Source organism: Physcomitrium patens, chromosome 7 (genome assembly GCF_059467195.1).
Source record: "Physcomitrium patens ecotype Gransden chromosome 7, ASM5946719v1, whole genome shotgun sequence".
Classification (NCBI taxonomy): domain Eukaryota; kingdom Viridiplantae; phylum Streptophyta; class Bryopsida; order Funariales; family Funariaceae; genus Physcomitrium; species Physcomitrium patens.
The window spans coordinates 7606432-7620678 of NC_143416.1; positions in this window are offsets into that span (position 1 = coordinate 7606432).

Here is a 14247-nt window from a genome sequence, read left to right on the forward strand (position 1 = left end):
CATATAATTTGGTTATAATTAATTGTGAAATAAATTCATTTATAGTAAGTTTTATTTTATTGCATTAACTTCAAGAAATATTTTATAAATTTTTGATAGAAGCTGTAATTTTAAAATTTAATTAATAAAGTAGCATTATGTTATTTGAAGGATTATTTTAAGACTATATGTAATAGGTTGCACAATTGTTTTACATGTTGGTAGAAATTGAATCTACAATAGAAAACCATTATTTTCTCAACATAAAAACAATAGAAGAATTTAAGATTAACTTATCAATGTATATAATATTTATTAAAAATATTGCACAAGTTTTAATATATTATTCATACATCAAACTACTTATAGCAATTTCACTGGAAATTTCTTTTTTATTTTTAGCTTTATTAATACAATTTTTTAATATTTTTATTTTCTAACTTAACACAAGTATTATAAAAAAGTTCCTATTTTCTTCACTTTGTGATCTATTAGTTTGGTTTAGTCTTGTAAATAAGTTATAATAAACAATAACATGTAAAAAAACTATAGAGATCAAATTTGTAAGTAGATTCTAATTTTGCAATAGAAAAAAATTAATATCTAAAAAATAATATCTCTAAAATTAAAAAAATCATTACCATACATTAATAATAACAATATTAACCCATAATATTTAACTCAAAACTTCAAAAATTGTAATGTTGATTACTAGTGCTTCAACTTATGTAATGTTTTTTTTATAGCATTTAACAATATTTCTAAATTTAATTATTTAGTAAAATTCAGTTTACATAATTACATAAAATTAAATCAAAAATTAATTTAAATAAAAGATTGAACACTTTGAAATTTTAGCAATAATTTTTTTAAAAAAAAAGAAATAGCTTAAATGGTAAAACTTTTAAACCATGGTTATAGAAGTTTTAAAAAGAATGTTTTTTTGGTCTTTTTAAAACTTTCTAGATAAATCATCCTTTAATATAATAAATTATTTTAAAAGGAACAACTCTATCATATATAATATATTATTTCTAATTACATTAAAGCATATTTTAAATAACTTCTTTTTTATATTTGATATGTTGTTTACATGTGGTTTGCAAATAATGGAAGTCTATTTTTTGACATTAAGGATTAAAATTCTTGCTACTGAATTAGATAAAACTATTTATTTTTTTGAAGATAAAGATCACTTTTAATATCAAGTTACTTAATACCACTAGTATTACTAATTTTTTACTTTGAAAAATTGCCTTTGTATCATAAACTTTATAGACAAATTATGCAATATTTATAAAATATGTATTGTATAAATTTTTGATCTCTACAAAAACTTCTAAAACTAGTTTTGAAAAATATTCTTAATATAATTGATATTTTTCATCAACAACATCCTACATTGTACCAAATTGCTATGTGTCACTTTTCAAACATCTACAAATTCAATTTGCATCTTAAAATTAGAGATAGATTATATTGTCGTGATTTTAAGCATTTTTAGAGAAATTAGAGATATTAGCACAAAAAAAATGTAAACAATAATTCTTTGTCAAAGATAAATTGCACCAATATATTTGTCTTTATGTGCATTATTTTTTTTTAAATAATAAATCTTTTGAGTTTTTTTACAAATATTATTTTAGTTTTCTTTAACATTTATACATGTTAAAGAAATTACTAGTATTTTTCAACTTTGATCATCTAAAAACTTCTTTTAAGTTTCTTATAGATTTTCAATACACTACATATTAAATTAGAATAAATCTTGTATACAAATTAGATAATCAAAAATTTAAAAGTTAATATGAATAGGTAAAATTATCTAATTATTATTAATATAATTCTTTCAACATATAAGATTCTTCAAAAATTATTCTATATTAATAAAGATAGATATTAATTTTTTTGTAAAGTTTTCTTTTAAAATTTTTCATTCATTCCTATTGTTTGCCCTCCAGCCTCTATTTCCATGGTAAATGCATCTTACTACTTCAACACATCCATTTTTTTGTCATAAGGTTTTAGTACTTTCTTATCCACACTATTTAGAATTCTAAGAGAACTCAAATTAAAAGCCTTATCCAAGTTAGTTGTAGACATTTCATTATCCTTTATTTTTACTTTTATATTAAAGAATTTTATTTTTGTGATTTTTATTGGATTATTTACATCATTTAAATTCACATTAATTTTTATTATTATTTTAATTAAGAAAAAACTAGCAAAATTACAAATATATCCAATATACACACATAATCATTTGTAGTTGATATTTCTATCTATATCTATATATAAGTACATATTTAATTTGATAAAACTAGTTAATTATAGAAATAAAAAATTATATAGTTTTACTATCATAAATTAATAAAAACTATAATAAAAAATTATATTCAATAGTAGAGATTATCAAATTATAAAGAACTTATACTATTTAATATAATTTATAAATATAGATTGAACCAACTTGGAGATATAGTAGGGTATTCTCTACCTTTTTTATTTTTTATTTTTTTTCATCAAATTGATATTAAATATTATATAGTATACTACAATTTAAAATACTTTGTGCTAATCATGATTTTGCAAAGACTTTGACTATTTGTTGTTTAGGTAATTTGTTATAAGAAATAAGTTATCATATTTTTTTTCTTGAATTATAACAACAATAAATACATATGTCATATAAAGGATCTTAGCTTGAAATTTTTTTTATTTGTTTATTTTATTTTTTTTAACTAATTTCACAAAATTCTTATAAATAGTTTTTTTATTTTTTGAATTGAAGATTATATTTTTTGATGGAAGTAGAGTACCTAAATTAAAATTACACTTTTTTTATGGTGTTACAAGTATTGTTGATGCTTAATTATACTTCACTAATGTAGTTGTATTTATTACTCGTGTCTTTACAATATTAATAGAATGTATTGCATTTATAGAATTATAAGTTTTTCATATAAATTCTTATTTATTCATATTTATTTGCTATAATTTCATCTCTAAACAACACAAGTTCTTTGAACACTTGTTTATAATATTGATAAATGTTAGTGTAATTAAGGTAAGTCATTAATTAATTAGAAGTCATTTTGTGCTTGGACCAAGAATACATTTAATCTTTCAAAAGAACTTTTTAGAAAAGATAGCAACATTCCAACTAAAAAAGACTCATTAGAAAATCGCAATTTTGCTAAGTTTAGTTCTAAAACACAACACATTATTACCAATTATCAATTTAATAGAACATTGTCACTTTAGATACTCTAATATAAAGCTTTTGTGTCAAGATTTCAATCAATTTAATTAAAGAATACACCAAATTTCTTGATACATTCTTAAGACTAGACAAAAATGTGCCAACCTTCTTTGACAATCGGTCGTAGAAGTTTTAATACTATTATAGATTAAAGAAGTTCAAATCATGTGGCTAAAGTGATTATGCTAATAATACAACTATGGTTGATCATCTATCAAGCTTTCAAATAAAGATATTAACAAAAACCATCCAAAAGATTTATAACATGTATAAGAATAAGTTCTTCAATTCAATGATGCTAATTGTAATATTTCATAGTATTATATTGAAAGACTTAAGAAAAGACAAGTTGTGTTTTACTATGGCACTATAATCAATGTAGACAATTTTGACAAATTTAAGTTATTTATCATTGGTCATTTCAAAAAGTTATATTATTTTTTAAAATAACTAGAATCTTAATAATTACTATTATTGATTACTTTTGATACATTGGGCTATTTGGCAAGATATAAGACATAGAAGACATGATAAAAGTTGCTTTATTGAGGCCAAACAATATTGCAAATGAACAAGCTACTATAAAAGAGATTTTGGCACCAATCAACATATGAACATAACAAATCCCACATCAATTAACATCTTCTTTAATCTTATCAAAAAAGCCGATCTAATATATATAATTTTTTTGAAGAAATAATTATTAGCATTAGTTATATCTAAAGGTGAAGTAAAAGAGGAGGCAAATGGAGATGACAAAGAAGACTTTGAAGTTGAATTTTTTAGTCCAAAAAAACATTATTGATCTTAATTAAGCCATCATACTTTTTGATCCTATTAAATCTATTTATTCTTTAATATATCAAACCCTATAATGCTTGCAACATAATGTTTGTACTTTCCAAAACTAATCAATAGATATTAAATAATTAGCTTAAGTCAATAATAGCCATAGAATTACATTAGATGTATCAAGAATTTATAATAAAAGTTTAAATGCAAATAAATCAATAAGATTTATTTTAATTCAAACAACTACTACAACTACAAGCACATCTTTATCAAAGAAAATTTTGTCTATACAAATCATGTTAAAATTTTGAGGCAATTTTGAAGCAAAATTAAAATCTAAATTAAGACATTTGCTATATAGAGCATTGTACTAAAGACAAAACTAGATGTATAGCTTCATACAATTTATCATCTTTCATATAAATGTTAGGGACATAATCCTTAGAACCTTCTAGAGACAAGGTTCTAGAACCTTCTAGAGACAAGTTTCTAGAATCTTCTAGAAGCAAGTCTCTAGAACCTTCTAGAAGCTTCTTAGTTGGTAGAAGATATTAGGAACATAGTCCTTAGAACCTTCTAGAGATAAGTTTCTAGAACCTTCTAGAAGCAAGTCTCTAGAACCTTCTAGAAGCTTCCTAGTTGATAGAAGTTGCTTGAGAAGCTTCCTAAATAGGAGTATATATTGGAATCGAGGCTGAAGAGTTCTTCAATCTTGACAACAAATCTCTTAGAGCTCTAGCTCACCTCTTTGGTGTTGTTCTTATATTCATCTGATTAATCTAGTTCTTGCCAATTCTTCTTGAACTTCTTGTTAGATCTCGAGTCCGTATTTCTGTGTCCGTGACAGTTTGTCGAGACTTCACTCACCTCAGATATCAGAGCTAGTTTCTTCTTAGTTAGAGTGTGGATTACCCCTCTGCTTAGAAGTGTACTAGCATTTTAGAGGTTGCGGATTACCCTCCTCTAAACTGATACTTCTTTTGTTATAATGTTGGAGTCTTATTCTTCTTGGAGAGAGTGGATTACCCCTTTTCTTAAAGCTCTTAAGGCATTTTAGAGGTTGTGGAGTATCCTCCTCTAACCCAATATTTTCTTCTTGTAGAGTCATTTCTGTCCTTCTCTTAGAATGGCCAGGGGCCAAGACATTAGTATGACAAAAAGTTCGGAGTCCAAGTTGGATGCTATCATGAATGCCCTTGCTACGTTATCACAAAGAACTGCACAGATTGAAGGAGTCGTGGCAAGGCTTCATAATGATGGAGCATTTGAGATGGCACAATCTAGGTTGCACCAACCTCAAACTTCTGCACTTAGAGAAGCAACTTTGCCTCAGGTTCGACAAGCACAGCTGGTTCTATAATATAAGGAGCCCCGAGTTAGTCTTCCGGACAAGTTTGATGGTACGCGTTCTAAGTTTCGAGGATTCGTCAACTAAATCAGGTTGATAACAGTTTTACAGCTCGAACGCTATCCAACGGAGGAGTCACGTATTGGGCTTGTTGGAACCTTACTTATAGGACAAGCTCTATCATGGTTTGCTCCTTTGTTTGAGAAATGATCGTCCATACTAAACAACTTTGAATCTTTTTTGGAGGCATTTGCGGAAGCATTTGATGAACACGACAAGGTTCGATGGGTTACAACAAAGTTCCGGTCACTACGATAAAGGATGCGCTCTACATCAGTCTATGCATCGGACTTCAGGCAATTAGCATGCGACATCAATTGGGACGAAGAAGCGTTGATGAGTCAATTCTATTAGGGTTTAAGGGACGATGTGAAGGATTTGCTGTTAATTCTTCCTGATCTGCAAACGCTCAACGAAGCTATTAGCCAAGCTGTGAAGTGCGATAACTGCCTATTTCAATGTCGCACAGACCAACATTCAAGACAACATACGATTCGCCACGCCCCAACTATGTCAGTAAACAACGTGAATTCACATTCAGAGGTAGAAGACATGCAAATTGATGCGGTACGTTTCAAATTCCTTACTCTAGAAGAAAAAAAACGGCATATGGAGGAAGATCTATGCTTGTGTTGCGGTGAAGAAGGCCACAAAGTTGGAAACTGCCCCAAGAAGCGAAATCGACGTATTGTCAAGACTAGGAGTGCGTTTATTCAGGAAAACTAGGATGCCCGGCCATAATAAGAACCGTGTGGCTGGACAGTGAAATATCGCAACAACAACCAGGTTCCTTTTTTTCCGCTCAACCTGCCCTTTGTTTTACAATCCCTTTGCTTATTGGCACTCAAAAACTGAGAACCTTAGCATTATTAGATTCAGGAGCATCTGCTTGTTTCTTAGATGAAGAATTTGTGAAGCATCATAAGATCCCTTTAGTACAAAAATCTAAACCTGTTCATGTTGAGGTCATAGATGGACGATCTTTATTGTCTGGTAGTATCACCTATGAATTAGAACCTATAGAAGTGACATTTAAGGGCCATAGTAGTCATGTTATTTTTAATATTATTAGAACTCCATCAAATTCTATTATTCTTGGTCTTTCCTGATTGAAAAAACATAACCCATCCATAGATTGGAAGTTGCGGAAGATGACCTTTCCCACAAAACCACCCAAGAGCAAGCCTAGTAGAAAACCCCGAATAGAGAAATCCTTATTTATTGGAGCAAGAGCGTTTATAAGATCGTCCAAGGAAGGCACACCGTTTGTCATTTATGCGGCTCCAACTACCGGGGAGAAGATCTCGACAACAAGTATACTGAAGCAATATAAGGATTTTAAATACGTGTTTCAAAAGAAAAATGCCGACATGCTACCGGAACACAGACCATATGATTGCGCCATAGACTTACAGAAAGGAGCACAACCACCTTTTGGCCCAATCTACAATCTATCGCAAACGGAGTTGGCAAAGTTGCGGAAGTACATCGACGAGAATCTAGCCAAGAACTTCATCCGTCATTCAAAATCGTCAACTGGAGCACCCATCTTATTTGTGAAGAAGAAAGATGGCTCATTGCGGATGTGCATGGACTATCGAGGCTTCAACAAGGTAACAAAGAAGAATCGTTACCCGTTACCCTTGATTTCTGGTCTCTTAGAACAACTTGGACGTGCAAGGATCTTTACAAAAATTGATCTAAGGGGAGCTTACAACCTCGTACGAATGAAGGAAGGAGATGATTGGAAGACAATGTTCCGTACAAGGTATGGCCATTTTGAGTATAATGTCATGCCCTTTGGTCTTATCAATGCTCCAGCGGTCTTTCAACATATGATGAATGACATTTTCTGAGAGTACCTTGACGATTTTGTTGTCATCTATTTGGATAATATTCTGATATTCTCCAAAAATGAGGAAGAGCATGAAAAGCACGTTCGTTTGGTCTTGGAGAAACTATGTGAGCAAGGATTATATGTCAAGTTAGAGAAGTGTTTATTTCACCAAATAGAGATGGAGTTTTTGGGGTTCGTTGCGACTACGGAAGGCTTGAAGATGGATCCCAAGAAGGTGGAAGCAATCATGTCTTGGGAGGTTCCGAAGACGGTGAGAGACATACAATGCTTTTGCGGCTTTGCCAACTTCTATCGGATCTTCATCAAGAATTACTCTCAAGTTACTGCTCCTCTCACTCGGTTGACATGCAAGGATAAGTTGGAACGGAGACCTCTAGTAGAGAAGGCATTTCAAGACCTAAAGACCGCATTTACTACGGCTCCAATCTTGGTACATCCAGACTTTACAAAGGCCTTTTATTTAGAAATTGATGCTTCGGATTTTGCTTTGGAAGCTGTACTTTCACAAATGGGAGAAGACAAGAAGCTCCATCCGGTTGCATTCTATTCTCGAAAGTTCTCTGCTACTGAAATCAATTATGAGATCCATGATAAGAAACTTCTTGCAATAGTGGATTCTTTCGAAGAATGGCGTCATTTTCTTGAAGGAACTGCACACCTAGTGACCGTATACATAGATCACAAGAATTTGGAGTATTTCATGTTGGCTCGAGTTCTAAATTGACGTCAAGCTTGGTAGAGTATGTTACTATCTAGGTTCGATTTTGTTATCACTTATCGACCTGGAAAGCATCAAGGACTATCTGATGCCTTATCGAGGAGATCGTATCTTGTACCAAAGGCTGGAGAAGCAATGTTTGATCAACAATGTACGACGTTTTTGAAGCCAGAGCAATTTCGGCTTTGCGCTACTATTGTGCCAATTGATGCTGACTTCTTGAATCAGGTACATGCCATGACCATTAAAGATTCAGTAGCCATTGATATCAAGCAGCGTGCCAATGACGACAAATTCAAGGTGGGAAGAGATCTTTTATACTTTGAAGAACAGTTGTATATCCCAAAAGGACAAGCACGACTCCGAATTCTTCAATCTCGCCACGATTATCCAGCTGCGGGACATTTTGGATTCAACAAGACCTTGGAGCTTATTTCTCGAGATTTTTGGTGGCCCCAAATGTGGAAGGATGTGAAAGATTTTGTCCTCTCCTGCGACATCTGTTCAAGATCGAAGAATCTTCGACATCGCCCTTATGGACTCCTACAGCCATTACCGATTCTACGTCGACCATGGTCTTCAGTTTCCATGGACTTCATCACGGACCTTCCATCATCGAATTAATTTGATAGCATCTTTGTCGTGGTAGATCAGCTTACAAAGATGGCACACTTTGTTCCTTGCAAGAAGACATCTTCTAGTGAAGTCACAGCAAGGCTCTTTCTCGATAATGTGTATCGATATCATGGACTACAAGATGATATCATATCAGATTGAGGAACCCAGTTTGTATCAAAGTTTTGGAGATCTCTCTTTGAGATACTAAAGGTGGATATCAAGCTTTCTTCGGCTTTTCATCCTCAAACTAACGGCCAAACAAAACAGGTGAACTAAGTCTTGGAACAATACTTACGATGCAGCATCAACTATCAATAAGACGATTGGACCACATATCTGCCGCTAGTTGAGTTTGCATATAACAACACTCTCCATGCATCGACTCAATACACACCATTCTTTTCCAACTATGGGTATCATCCGAAGCTTGATTTATTGAGTCCGTCAACAAATAACAATCCAGCAGCTGAAGGATTTGCGAAACAACTATCAGAGCTTCAAAATACATTGAAGCTTCAATTACAATCCGCTCAAGAATCCTACAAGGCGTCAACAGATAGATTTCGGAATCAAGCACCTACTTTCAAAATTGGAGATAAAGCATGGCTTTTTTGATGGAATATCAAGACCAAGCGACCATGTGATAAGTTGGACTATCGAAGATTGGAACCATTTATCATCCAGAAGCAAATCAATCCAATGGCGTACCGTCTGGAACTATCGGCTTTTATGAAGGTACATCCAGTCTTTCATGTTTCTCTGTTAGAGCCTTATTGAGAGTCGTCTTTTTCTGGAAGAATACAATGTCCGCCACCTAGTATTGAGATCAAGAACCACGAGGAATACGAGGTTGAAAAGATACTGGATTCACGGCAAAGGTGGGGCAAGTTGGAGTATGTTGTTCATTGGTGCGGTTATGACATTAAAGAATGAATGTGGGAGCCAGTTGAAAATCTCGCCAATGCGCCACAAAAGCTATAGGAGTTTCATCAACAACATCCTCATAAACCTAAGCCAGTTTGACGATAGCTTCCTTCCAAAGCTTGCTCACCCAAGAATATAAAAAAGGGGGAGAGCACCACCAAAATTCGTAATTGATGTAGTTATTTTTTCCAAGATAAAATAGAATTTTTTCAGTAGCTATAGTTTGGTCTTTTGATATGGATAGCCAAGAGATAGATACTATGCCAGTCAGATTATCTCAACCGATTAGCTCACGAAGGCGACTCCGAGATGAAGAACCGACTACACCACGACGACGACAGAGGATACTGAGTAACCGATCACTGGTGTTTGTATTTGAGTCCGACCTTGCTTATGACGGTCAACCAGAAGGCGTGTTTGCAGGACAATTTCACAATGAGGACACGGAAGTTCATGCTTGGTCAGAAGTTGAAGGAGTGGGCCACTACCGTTGACTTCAAGGGTCGATGAACCACTTACCTCGTAAACAACAGTTGGAGTTCATAGCAGATGTTATGCAACAGATCTTCATTTTCTTGCGTTGGAATTCATTAACAACAACGTTGCTTCTTAGAGACCTCGAAGCTAAAGGAAGGGGTGATGTTAGGGACATAATCCTTAGAACCTTCTAGAGACAAGGTTCTAGAACCTTCTAGAGATAAGTTTCTAGAACCTTCTAGAAGTAAGTCTTTAAAACCTTCTAGAAGCTTCCTAGTTGGTAGAAGTTGCTTGAGAAGCTTCTTAAATAGGAGTATATATTGGAATCGAGGCTAAAGAGTTCTTCAGTCTCGACAACACATCTCTTGGAGCTCTAGCTAACCTCTTTGGTGTTGTTCTCATCTGATTAATCTAGTTCTTGTCAGTTCTTTTTGAACTTCTTGTTAGATCTCGAGTCTGTATTTCTATGTCCGTGACAATAAAAGATTTCCTTTACAATTTAATAATTTTTGTTTGAGATATCAAATATTAAAAATTAGTAATATTAAATTACAACCAAAGATTGTAATTTTGTAATTTATATATAATTCAAATATAATTATATGTAATTTTATAATATATGTATATATAGAAATTTGTAGTAATAAGCAACATTTTTATTAATAAAGCTTGAGGTGATTGCAAAAGAATAAAAGAATAAAATATAAAATCATCAACACTTATATTATATATTATATATAAATTATAAAAATATTATTAACTTAAATCATGTATTATCAAAAAATAAAAATTTTGCATCTTTCACTAATTTTTGTATGTTATTTATTATAATATAGTCAATTTTATAATTTTATAATTTTAATTAATTAATTTATAAATACTATCATTATCAATTTAAACTAATTAACTTAAACTAATTAACTTAAACTACCACCTTGTGCTTACTTAAAGAATTAAATTTGTTATTTATTGTATATAGATTATATATATAGATCATGTATAAATTTAATTCTAAGGCTTGAAAATTAAATAATTAATTTTGTTAGTAATATATAAATAAAGTTCTAAGAATAAATCTAAAAATATAAAAATTTAGCAATATCATAATGAAAATTAATTGATTTTACAAGCAACAAAGTTTTATATTTGAAAGGAGCTTTAAAACCTTTTTACTAAAAGCTTCTTATAAGCTAAAAGTTACAAAATATAGAAAGAGGGAGAAAACACTTTAAAAAATAGTATTCATAGAGTAAAAATTTATGTTTTTTTTATAGATTTGAATGTATGATCAAGGATTTAAAGTACAACTAAAGTTAAAGGTACTTAAAAAGAATCTTAGATACTTAAATGAGTACAAATGTATACTATGTGCATAATGTATATATTTTATTTCATGTACAAAAAAGGTAAGTTTAAGTTTTGGATTTTAGTCAATTACCCATAATTAGAGTAATAGTAGTTGCATAATGAAGCATGTAGAAGCATACTAAGAACTACCAAGGTTTTGGCCGAAGAATACAAGTTGTAAATTGCTTTCAAAGTATCTTTCTAAAGGTGATAAAATTATTAAAGAGGTTTCTAAAGCATTTTGACATATCTAAAAGAATTTAAAGATTTAATCTTTATTATAAAAACTAACCTTTATTATTAAAAACAACATTATCTATCTAATAAGTTTATACCTATTTCTATTAATTATTATTGATTTGAAATATATATATATATATATATATATATATATATATATATATTAATTTCATGAAGCAATTTAAAAACAAAATTATTACTCATTCATAGATATAATATAAATTATAAAGTGCATAATAAATAAATAAATAAACATATATATATATATATATATATATATATATGAAGAGAGAGAGAGAGAGAGAAGAAAAAAAGAACTAACTTTTTAGTAGATAATAGATGTTTTTTTAAAAATAAAAATGATCATTAAAATTTTGTACAATTTAAAATATGTACCAATTTTATTTTTGATAAATTATAGATTAAACCAAATAGATACAATATGAGTTTTGATAGAAGATTGGGATAGTATTACAATTTTGACTTTGAAGATCATATATATATATATATATATATATATATACACACACATTTCTATTTTAAAATTTTTATAGTAAAAGTAAATAATTATTAGAATTTTAAATATTTAAATATATAAATGGGGATGGGGTTGAAAGGATACAATCATGGTTTAAACATGTGGGGTCTATTTAGTAAAAATTAGGGACACTTTATCATTTCCATGCATATATATATATATATATATATATCATTATTCCTGAATATCACAATGCATATATATATATAGACAATGCTAACAATCTTTATGAGAAAAAACACCCTTTTTCTCACATTTCTATTCCTTTACACTGATTTAGGGTTTAAGCATGGAAACCTCTCAATGAATCCAAAAATTACACATCTTTGTTTTTTTAATGTACCTAATTAATAGTCACATCTTGAAATTAACAACCAATAATTAAAGATAATCAATAAAAAGAACTAACAATATTATTTTAGTTATTTTATTTTAATTTTATTTTTAACTTATGAAAAATTATAATACAAGTTAAAATTAAAAATACATACCTTCATTTCACACCATAATTTTTTTTAAAATAACTATATTCATAATGATTTAAAAAAATTAATATAATTCTTTTGAACCATATTAAAAATTATATTAGATATTATTTTAAAAATATTCTTCTAATTATATTATTATTATTATTTTTTTATATATAATATTTAAAAATATTATCTTTATGATTAAAATATGAAAAATTATAATTAAGATATTTGTCATTTTAAAAACTTAGACAATAAATACATCTAAAGTTTTTGTTTATATAAATTCCTTTAATTGGATAAATTTTATATTTAATATTTCTTTAATTTTAGAATAATAGTTACAAATCCAATTACATATAACATATGAAATATAATTCCTATTTGATCACTCATTCCAAACCATAAATAAAACATAAGGTCAAAAAATTGAAACAAAACTAGAGAAGTATGACACAAATGTGTGAATATTTCATATAAATCCTCTAACTATTTTATATGGTACTTCAAATATTTTTTATGATAGGATTTTTAATTTCTTATGATTAAAATCTACCTAATAATGCATTAAATTCTTACCTTGCATTCTATCAAGCAAAAACTATATTACAAACTTTGAAAAAAGTTAGTGCCTCCAACCACTTTAAAAACAATAATCTCCACATATGAAATTTTACTTTATCATAAGTCAATTTGAATATTTTTATATTTATATTTCTAAATTTTAAAAATATTTATTAAACTATGATATTAATCTAAATCAATTCCAAGATTAGATTCAATAAAACAAATTTATATTAAATCTTTTTTTTAAATTAAAAATACAAAATTCTATTAAGTAGGTTAGATTAAAAGAAAACAATTGTCATAGATATACTATACAAGTAACCAAATAAGAGGTTGAACGAAAGTGTTCTAACAAGACAACTAACAAGAATTTAATAAACCAGATGAGTATAAGATCAACACTAAGAGAGGTGAACTAGAACTTCAAAAGATGTGTTTTCAAGACTAAGGATCTCCTTCATCTCAACTTTAATATATATAAGGTTTTAAGAAGCTCCTCAAGAAGTTCCCATATTGCTTCAAGATGAAGCACCCTTAAAAAGCACTTCAAAAAGTTTTCTTGTTGCTTGAAGATGAAACAACTTTAAGAAGTTCTTCAAGAAGTTTCTTTGTTGCTTAAAGATAAAGCAATCTTAAGAAGCTTCATAAGAAATTTCTATGCTACTTGTAGATAAAGCAATCCTAAGAAGCTTTTCAAATAATTTCCTTAATCCTCCTAAAACTTTTTATAACCTAATAAAATATTCTAAAAACCTTCTAAAACCTTCTAAAAATCTTCTAATAATATTTTAGAAACTTTTGAAACCTTTTAGAATCTAATAGAAAATTTTAAGAATATTTCTAAAATCCTCTTATTGGATGTCTCTAACATCACCTCTCCTTCTAATTTTGAGTTCCTCAAAGAGTATTGATTTCATATCTACTTTCTTTGATACATACAACATCTTATTAGTAACTTTATAGAAAAAAGTCATTTCAAAATAAGTATAGGTTTTTGAAGATAGTGTTGATGAAACTTCCATATTTTTTGCAATGTATTAACTAGATTT